At 35.5% G+C, this 10,070-nt stretch overlaps 1 pseudogene; it reads left to right on the top strand.

The window, feature by feature from the left end:
- The first annotated feature begins 1,293 nt into the window (after positions 1 to 1,293).
- On the top strand, positions 1,294 to 2,228 carry LOC100157551 (annotated as a pseudogene).
- Positions 2,229 to 10,070: the final 7,842 nt, after the last annotated feature.

Genomic DNA, 10,070 nt, shown 5'->3' with positions numbered 1-10,070 from the left:
AACAGCAATTCATCAGTAAAAACAAAATTCTGCTCATAGAAAATTGTTATGACTGGATATCACTTATTTTTAAAAGTCACATACAAATTAACAATATGGTAAGTGAACTTTACTTCTACCAGGAATTTTATTTTCTTTAAATATTATGAAGCAAAATGACAAGAATACAAGCACTTATCACAGAAATGTGAAGACCTTTATTACTTTTGTACTTCTCCGAATTCTTAAAGCATTTCAAAATATTTTTAAACTACATTTATTTTTATTAAGTCTTCAGTCAGATATAAAGTCTTTTTTTGTATTTTCTCTCTTTTTTTTTTGTCTCACTTGGAAAACAATGTATTGTGTTACTATCTCTTTTTAAGTATCAGCTACATCTTCCTTGTTATCCTGTTTCAAAATTTCTGGCTAGCATTTTTCATTTGTAAATGCATTCTACAGAAGTCTGCTTTATACATCTAGAACAACATGGAATGGTCCCTGTAGATCCCCGTTTGTTTATTCAGGACCTATAAGCCAGCAGCAAGCATCCATTTAGGCTGTCTCTGAGCATGTGCCTCCCAATCTACTAAATCCATAGGTCCAGAAGAAATCAGAGCCCATGGGAGAAGACTCAAATTGTTGGAACCTTCTTCCACATCAGGAAAAAAGTAAGGTGAGAAGTCATCTCAATTTGGCCAGCCATAGATATGTGTCTCAAAGACTCATAATATTCCTTGTCTCTGTTCCTCTGACTTTCAGTAGTAACTTCAGAATTGGCTCCTAGATTGTCATTGCCCTATATTCCATCTACTCAATTTCCTTTTTCTTGGTTCTGCTTCTAATTAGAAAACGATGTGACATGCTTTCATTTACATGACCCTTACTATTATTATGCAGTGAGAAATAGATTTCAAGGTGGAAAGGTCCCCTTTTTTGCCTATGGAGAACCCATAAATCTATTTCTAAAATTCTAAAAAGGTGGCAAGGAAATCCCTTACTCTATCACCAACTGAGATAATCACTTTTCTTAAGATGCGTCCAGATACGAGTTACATATTGACAGCTTCAATCTTCTTCAAACACCTTGGTTTATGACAGGTATTCCTCATGATCTCTTCTAAGAAAATCATGTCTGTCATTCTACAAAAAATTTGGATTCCGTGTTGTTTAAAATTTTTGATTATTTTGCACATTTCAGTGGATTTTAGAAAGCAAAGTTAAATGAATGTGTGTTTTATCTCTCAACTTTAAATGACAGACTTTAATCTATTTTGATTTTGTTTTAGGTAGCATATATCAACAGCCAAACAAATGGAAAAGCAAAAGCACTCCATAGTGTCTGAGTTTATTTTGCTGGGACTCTCAGAGCTTCATGAGTTACAGATTTTCTTTTTCTCATTCTTTTCTATTATCTACATAGCCATTTTATTAGGTAACCTCATTATTATCTTGGTAGTGAAACTGGACCCTCAATTAAATTCTCCCATGTACTTCCAAGTGGCCAACCTCTCCTTTATTGATATGGCTCTGGCCTCTTTTGCAACTCCTAAAATGATCAGCGACTTAATTAGTGAAAATAAGGCCATTTCCTATGAAGGCTGCATGGCTCAAATGTTTTTCCTTCACCTCTTTGGTGGAAGTGAGATGATGTTACTCATAGCCATGGCAATTGATAGATTAACTACCATATGCAAACCCCTCAATTACAAAAATATTATGAGCCATCGTGTTTGCCTCAGACTTGCACTTTTCTCCTGGACCACTGGTTTTGTGCACACTATTAGCCAAATGGTTTTCACAGTGACTTTACCATTCTGTGGTAAAGTCGTGAATAGTTTTTTTGTGATCTGCCTCAGGTGATCAAACTGGCCTGCACTGACACTTACACTTTGGAACTATTAGTCACTACATTCAGTGGACTACTCTCTTTGTTCTGTTTTATCTTTCTGTTCATCTCCTATAGCATCATCCTGATTACTGTCTGGCATCGTTCCTCTAGTGGGTATTCCAAAGCAATGTCTACTCTTTCAGCTCATGTTACTGTGGTGGTACTATTTTTTGGACCTTGCATCTTTATCTACATATGGCCATTCAGCCGTGTCTCTATCGATAAGATCCTTTCTGTGTTTTATACAATTTTTACTCCTCTTTTAAATCCAATCATCTACTCATTTAGGAATAAAGATATGAAGAAAGCAATAATAAAAATAAAGACCAGGCAGGTGAGTTGTAGATCAACCTTTTAACTAAAATACTGAAATCATCAAAGGCATCATCATTGTTGCCATTATTGTAATCATCCAAAGACACAGGTATAAGATTTTATACCAAACATAAGTCACATTTTGGGAAATAATAATCTTTCCCTACCAAGCCTATATACAATAAAACATTCCTAACTGTGCATCTAAGTGCAAACCATTCCAATATATCATCATTCATTTATGTTGTAATTTTAAGTTTTTTAGAAACTCAATTAGATTATAAGATACTGCTATTGAGTTCTAACCACCTCTGAAGCATTTCACATACATTTTCTCTTAACTTCACAACAATGAAAATGGAGAATATTATTTATACATTATCCACAGAAAACTGAGCATTATAAAATTTAACAAACTTGTCACAGAAATGTAAATACTAGATTTAGATCTGATGTCTAATTAAAAATATTGAATCTAAATTTTATTAACATTCATAATTGTTGTTTCCTGTCCCTTCCTTTACATGTCATAGTTCTCAAGAAATAAATCTTTTCAACAAAAGAATAAATCAATTTCCCATTGATCTGAAAGTAAAATTTCACCAGCCATTTCAATCTCCTTGTGCCCCTGATTCAATAGAAAAGAGCTTATGAGCAGCTAAGGAGATTGATCCCAGGCATCAAGGTGTACTAGGACTGCTGTTACACAACAGGGTTGGAACGATCATGTCTGAAGTCCAAGTGATTCTCTATGATGCCTCACAGTATTTGCATATCAAGTTGTAAAAGTGTAAAAATTTACATAGCCTAGTAAAAATTAAAATTTGATTTACTCCACCAAGTAAAGAATCACCGTCAACAGAGGTCTTGGATGACGACAAAAGAAGAATGTAATTGATAGTCAAAGAAGGCAGCCGTAAATAAATATTCCAATAGTTTGCCATTAGTAGAACAATGATTATAAAAATGAAGAATGTCTTTTTCATAAAGTGTTTATGGTAATCGTGTATGCCTAGTATTTGTTAACAAATTTCAAATTAATTTTTTTTCTTTATCAAGATGTTAGTTTACTATTTAGTCTCTGGGTTATGGAATATTCATGTGGGATTATGACTAAATTAGAAAAAATACCAGTACCACACTGAGAGGGATAACCTATGGGAATTTTTCCATTTCCATTTCCATATATGTATACAGGATAATGAATCTTTAGGCTGAAACATTTGTCATTCTGTGGAAGTTTAAATAATGGTCGAATGCTACGTAATAGGTGCTGAGCCACCAAACAAAAGGATGGTTTGAATGCTTGTTGACTTTCAGCCCCACATGAGTTCTTCTATAGTCTCCTCTCTATAGTAGAGAACTGCAAGCCTGAAAATAACATTTGGTGAATTCTCTTGCAAACTTATCTCTATCTGGGTCTATCAGTGGAAGACATTAATATGATATTGAAAAAGACAAGAGAAAGGGAGAAGCCTATGTGTCTCTGCTTGGTGCTCTGACAGCAGCAATATCAAGCAACTGCAGAGTCCAGAAATATTTGCAGGAGCCCACTCTTAAATTCTTACCCAGCAGTAGGATAGAGGTTCCAGCAGCAGCAACAATAGCACTGTCCCAGAAGCATTTATGGGTTTTGGGTAAAGTCACTTCTTTGCTTATCAAGTCTCTGGACAGGTAGTTGCTGTCCACACTTAGTAAACTCTTGGAAACATTGTTTTCTCCTTTCTGCTCCTCATATTTGAGCTGCAAAGTTTTATTTTAGACTTCTTACGGTACCTGAAAGGCATCTCAAATCCAAGATATAAAAACTAAATAATCACCTATCTTTCTAAACCTGTTATTTTTCCCGCACTCCCTATTGAGTTAACAAGATCATTGTCATAAAATATTGACTATATACCCTGGGCTGAACATTACATCCTTGAAACATTTATTTATACCTAGTAGTTTGCATAATCCCATATCTTGCCCTTCTCTCAACCCTACCTCCGTCTGATCACCACTAGTTTTTCCTCTGAACTTGTGAGTCTGTTTCTGTTTTGCTATTTTTTTAATTTATTTTGCTTTTTCATATTCTGCATCTAAGTGAAAACATATAGTATCTGAGTTTCTCTGTCTGACTTACTCACTCAGAATAAGACCCTAATACCCTCCATGTCCATTCATGTTGTTATAAATGGAATATTTTATTCTTTTTTATGGCTGAGTAGTATTTAATAATACACACACATATTATATGATATATCTTTTGATCAAAGATTACAAACTTATGGTTGTAAGATCAAAAAGCTCTGGGGATCAAGAGTACAGTACAGCCTGGTGAATTTAGTTAAGGATACCATATTATATACCTGAAAGTTGCTAAGAGAGTGGGTCTATAATTTTCTCACTACCAAAAAGAAATAGCAATCTTGTGACATGAAGAATATGTTAGCTAACTATGGTGGTAATCATTCTGCAATAAGCCATCAAATCAACACATTGTACACATTAAGTATATAAATTTTATGTCCATTAGATCTTAATAAAGCTGGAAAAATATTATGATCTTGTTAAAAAAATGACACTATCAGATTGGTGGGACAAACTAGAAACCTAAATTTATTACCGATTACATATACATGGGTGCACTTAATGATGGTCCACATTTCTCTGAGGCTGTGTTCATGTTTCCTTATTCTCTTTTTTTCCTATCTGTTCTTGAGACTGTGGAACCCCTATAGGTATAATACTCAGCTTCATTGATTCTTTCTTGTATCAGCTTAAATCTACTGGTGAGCCCCTCTAGCAATTATTTCATTTGTGTTATTGCACTTTCGAATCCAGAATTTCCATTTGGTTCTTTAAAAAAATAATTTCCATATCTTTGTTGATCTTCCTTATTTGATGAGACATTGTTATACCTTTCTCTATTCTTTAAACATGGTTTCTGTTAGTTCTGAGAGTATATTTTTTTTCATTTTTAAAGTTTTATTGAAGTATAGTTGATTTACAATGTTATGATAATTTCTGCCATATAACAAAGTGATTCATTGATGCATATACACATATCCACTCTTTTTCAGCTTCTTTTCCATATAGCTGCTTTGAAGTCTTTTTCTGCTTACTACAAATCTGGGTCTTCACAAAAGCAGGTTCTATTGCCCTTATACTTCAGTATTAAGACACTCTTTTTTGTATATTTGTTTCATTTTTTATTTTTATTTAACAAACATTTTTGTTAATATATTGTGGCAACACTGGCTACTGACTCTGCCCTTCCAGTATCAATGTTCCTGTGATTGTTTGCTTGTTTGTTTAGTCTCTTGACTGAGCTAACCCTGTGAAGTTTATTTCCTCTGCAGTGTGTAGCCTCTTATATACCTGTTTATATTTTTTTCCCCTTGATTTTAATCTTCCAGTCTGGCTACCTCTGAGATATCATAAGCCACTTATTGGTCAATGATTTTGCCTAATTCTTGGCCAGTTAAAATTTAATCTTTTACTACTGGATGTGTTTGTGTGTGGGGGTGGAGGCTACTGCCAAGTTTAAAGAGTTTACACCTCTGCTCCAAGTTTAGTCAGAAACTAGTAGCTGGATGTTCTCTCTCCAGTCATTCCTAAGATGTGCACAAACTAGGGCTTTCACACTCTCTTCTAGACTATCAGGAATTTCTGTGGTTTTATTTTTAAGTTTTGCTTCCTAGGAGTTTTCCTTGCTTCAGTGTAGCTTATTTTTCAGAGATTTGGTTAGAAGTTATATGTAAGCTTCTTGTGACAATGAAGCTTCCACCTTTTGTTAATGGGTATGTGGGTAGCTTAGAGAATCTTGTCTTTCTGCTCTTGCCTTTGGCTGATTTCTCATACATGAGTGCAGCCATGGCATGCTCTTAGCTTCCCTTATCCCCAAGGTTGGCTGTGATCTCAGTAGAGTTTTTCTTGTTTGTCTCTTGCTTTGTTTCTCTATCTTAAATTGCTGTTTGCTTGCAATTTGGTTTGTTGATACTAGTATCATCATGTTATGACTGTCCTCTTAATTGCTCTCCACAAGAGCCACATTGGGATTTGTTTGTTTGTTTGTCTTTGCTTTTTAGGGCTGTGCCGGCAGCACATGGAAATTTCCAGGCCAGAGGTCAAATTGGAGCAACAACTGTCAGCCTACACCACAGCCACAGCAATGTGGGATCCAAGCAGCATCTGTGACTACACACCAATTCATGGCAATGCCGGATCCATGACCCACTGAGCGAGGCCAGGGATTGAACCTGTATCCTCATGGATACTAATCAGATTTGTTTCTGCTGCACCATAAAGGGAACACCAAGCCCCACTGTTGTGACATTGTCTTTATCCATGGAACACTCCAAGCTATATTCTGAACAAAGGCAGACCCTTCAAGAGGAGTTGTGGAGTTCTTCATCCTTACGGTACACCTAGTCTTCTGGGTAGAACCCATTTGTCATTTCTGTCCCTTCCTGGAGGAGCTGGGGGAAGGGACAGAAGCTCTCTTCTCTCAGAATGACCTCCCTGCTCTAATGAGTGGACACTTGGGGTAGGAGAGAGCCTGGCAGATCTCAGCCTGCTCCTTCTGGCATGAATGTCCACTTAACAAGTAAGCTAGAGGATAGAGCTGCTGAGGATGGCCCTAGTATTCTCAGGCTGCCATGACTGGAGTAGAACTATTAAATGATTATTATTGTGGTAAGATCACTCAATATGAGAACCATCCTCCTGACAAAATTTTAAGTGCACACTAGAGTATTGCTAACTATAGAGAAAAGGTTTTATAGAAATTCTCTAGAACTGATTAGCTTTGCATAATTGAAATGATATACCCATTAAATATCAACTCCCCATTTACTCCTCTACCCAGCCCCTGCCATTCAACTTTCTGTTTTCATGAGTTTAACTGCCTTAAACACCTCATATAAGTGGAATTGCTGTCCTACAAGTAGGTGTTGTGTGGGGAAATATCCTTTCCATGATTCCTACATAGAATAGAGCTTTTTCAACATTTAAGGCCTTAGCCTCCCAGGGTGAAATCTGAAACCGCAACCATCGACTGGAAGCTCTGAGGAGAAAGTGAGTCCCTATCTTTTTGACTACACCTTCCTGGAGCAGAAGACACAAAGTAGAGCAGGGAAGGGCTTCTACAATATAGAGCTGGGAGGGAAGGGTAGCAAGAAGCAGTGGTGTGGCTTAGATTTCTTCACAAGATTTACTAGCTTTTCTTTCTTTCTTTGTTGTTGTGGGGTTTTTTGTTTTGTTATGTTCTGTTTTGTTTTTTTTTAGGGCCACACCTGCAGCATATGGAAATTCCCAGGTTAGGGGTCCATCTAAGCTGCAGCTGCCAGTCTACACCATAGCCACAGAAATTCCAGATTATTTAACCCACCGAACAAATCCAGGGATCAAACCTGCATCCTCATGGATACTAGTCAGGTTCTTAATCCACTGAGACTCACCAGGAACTCTACTGTTCTTCGCAAGTTTCTTTATGCAAATGTTTATTTTAGGAGTTCCCATCATGGCACAGTGGTTAATGAATCTAAGATGAACCATGAGGTTGCAGGTTCGATCCCTGGCCTTGCTCAGTTGATTAAGGATCCAGCACTGCTGTGAGCTGCGGTGTGGGTTGCAGACACAGCTTGGATCCCGAGTTGCTGTGGCTCTGGCGTAGGCCGGTGGCTACAGCTCCAATTCGATGCCTAGCCTGGGAACTCCTCCATATGCCATGGGAGCGGCCCAAGAAATGGCAAAAAGAAAAAAAAATTAAAAAATGTTTGTTTTCTTGGGGAGATAATCCACCAGATTTCACAGTCTGCCATTCCACAAATCATACCTCTTTTGATTCTAATGCAGAAAATCTACAGACAGTATTTTGGAACTCACCACTATGTGCATGCTGCCATTAATCAGGCACATCCTGTTACCAAATCTTCACAATGCTTCCTGATAATTTAAATATAACCTCTTCTCCATCACTCTCTATGGCCTCAGGTCAGACTTTCATCATTTCTTATCCAGATTATTAAAATAACAATAATCACTTCACAGTGCTACTACTATGACCTTGTGAAACTCAGTTCACTTCATAGTCTCTATTTCAACATTCCAATAGCTCCCTTTTAACTACAGAATATATTCCACACTGCCTTGAGTGATATTTAAGACTCTTAAAAGTTCTTATTTGAACCTAATTTTCTGTTCTAGCTATTTCCTGTTCACTTGATATGTCAAACTATTCTATGCTTCCATATCTTCCTACATTTAATTATTTCTGCCTAGATTTTTCTTCTTTCTTCTCTCGGTAGGAAATCTATATCTATCATTAAAGACATAATTGCCTCTTTTGGGAAATATAGCCTCTTTTATGAGAAATTTGCAAACTCTATAAAACTGTTTGACTTATTGTATGCCTGTATCATCACACTTAGCACAGGATTATTCAGGGACAGTTTCCAATAATAAGATTCTGAAATCCTTGAAGATGGTTTCCTGACATACAGAATGAGCCCTAGAAAGTTTCAAGCCTTGTTGAATCCAATACCTATTTAAGGCCTTGTTGTAGCCACTAGAGAACTAGTTGTAAATAGTTTATTTCTTGGAACAATACCCTCACTGTAGTACTTATGCTGCCAGAAAATAAATTTGAAGTTAGAACACACAAATTTTGCCCCACATTACTGTCAGAGAAAATCAAACAACAGTATATTCAACACTAAAGAGTTGAAGGATATCGGAGAAAGCAGACAAATTCACTTTATCAGAGAAAGCAGACAAATTCACTCAATAAATCAACCAGAAGTAAGAAGTAAAGTAAATACAATCTCTATACCAAGGAATATACATGTATATAACAAACTGAATATAAATTGAGAATATTGAACATTTAAGGAGAGGAAAGGCATACATCAAGAATCACAGAATTTTATCCTGGCTAGTAATTTAGAGTGCATATTTAATCAGGAAGTAAAGAGCTACTAATGTGAGTCGTATGGAACCTGGAGGAATAATCCATTGGGTCAGAATCCATAGTTGAACCAAAAGAGAAGACTAAAGTAAACAGTCATCTAAAAATTAATTAAACCAATTATCCAAGGAAGGTGAATATGTTTTCAGCTAGCTGTCTTCAATTAGGTATAAAAAATGAGAACATCTATTTACATGTCTTTTAATTTTAAAAGCTAAATAATCTTTACTAATAATTACTACATTATTTTAAGTAATTTTATTTGTATGTTATGTGGTTATGCTCCACATGACAAAGTTTCTGAAGAAAGTGTGAGTTAACCAAAGACAGATGAGTTTAAAGCATTTCTCTTCATGATCATTTGCTTTGGGCAAATTATTATTCAATAAATAATTAGCATTCTGTATAATAGCTTATGTGTGCCAAAGTAAAGAGGAGGGGATACATAAAGACTGTATTATTTTATTTTATTTTAGTTCAACTTCATTAGGGGCTTTAAAAATATTTCTGCAAATAAACCTTGGATTGAAGATCATTCTAATTCTTAAAACTCAAGTAAATGATTATGAAATGGGAAAACTGATTTTACCTATAATATGAACTCTTTTTCAGTTAAATCATAAAGTAAATGAACAATGAGGTATCAGGACTGACACAATGGATAAAATTATTATTAAAAAACATTATTTTACAATACGGATATACTTCCATTATTATTAACAATGAACTTGACAATCTATACTGAACCTTGATATATTAGCTAGTGATCAAGATCAGTAAAACACTAAAAAGTAAATATATATAAAACAAAAATCTCTATCATTTTATTTACAATATTAATAGTCACATGATAACCAATAGAAGGCTATACATTTACACTAACTGTAGTATAAAGTGTTTTTGAATGTTTCTTACTAAAAAGAGCAAAGGCCG

This window comes from Sus scrofa, unplaced genomic scaffold, assembly GCF_000003025.6.
Source record: "Sus scrofa isolate TJ Tabasco breed Duroc unplaced genomic scaffold, Sscrofa11.1 Contig498, whole genome shotgun sequence".
Classification (NCBI taxonomy): domain Eukaryota; kingdom Metazoa; phylum Chordata; class Mammalia; order Artiodactyla; family Suidae; genus Sus; species Sus scrofa.
Note: the sequence above shows the minus strand (reverse complement) of the source record. Positions and strands in the feature narration are given on the sequence as shown.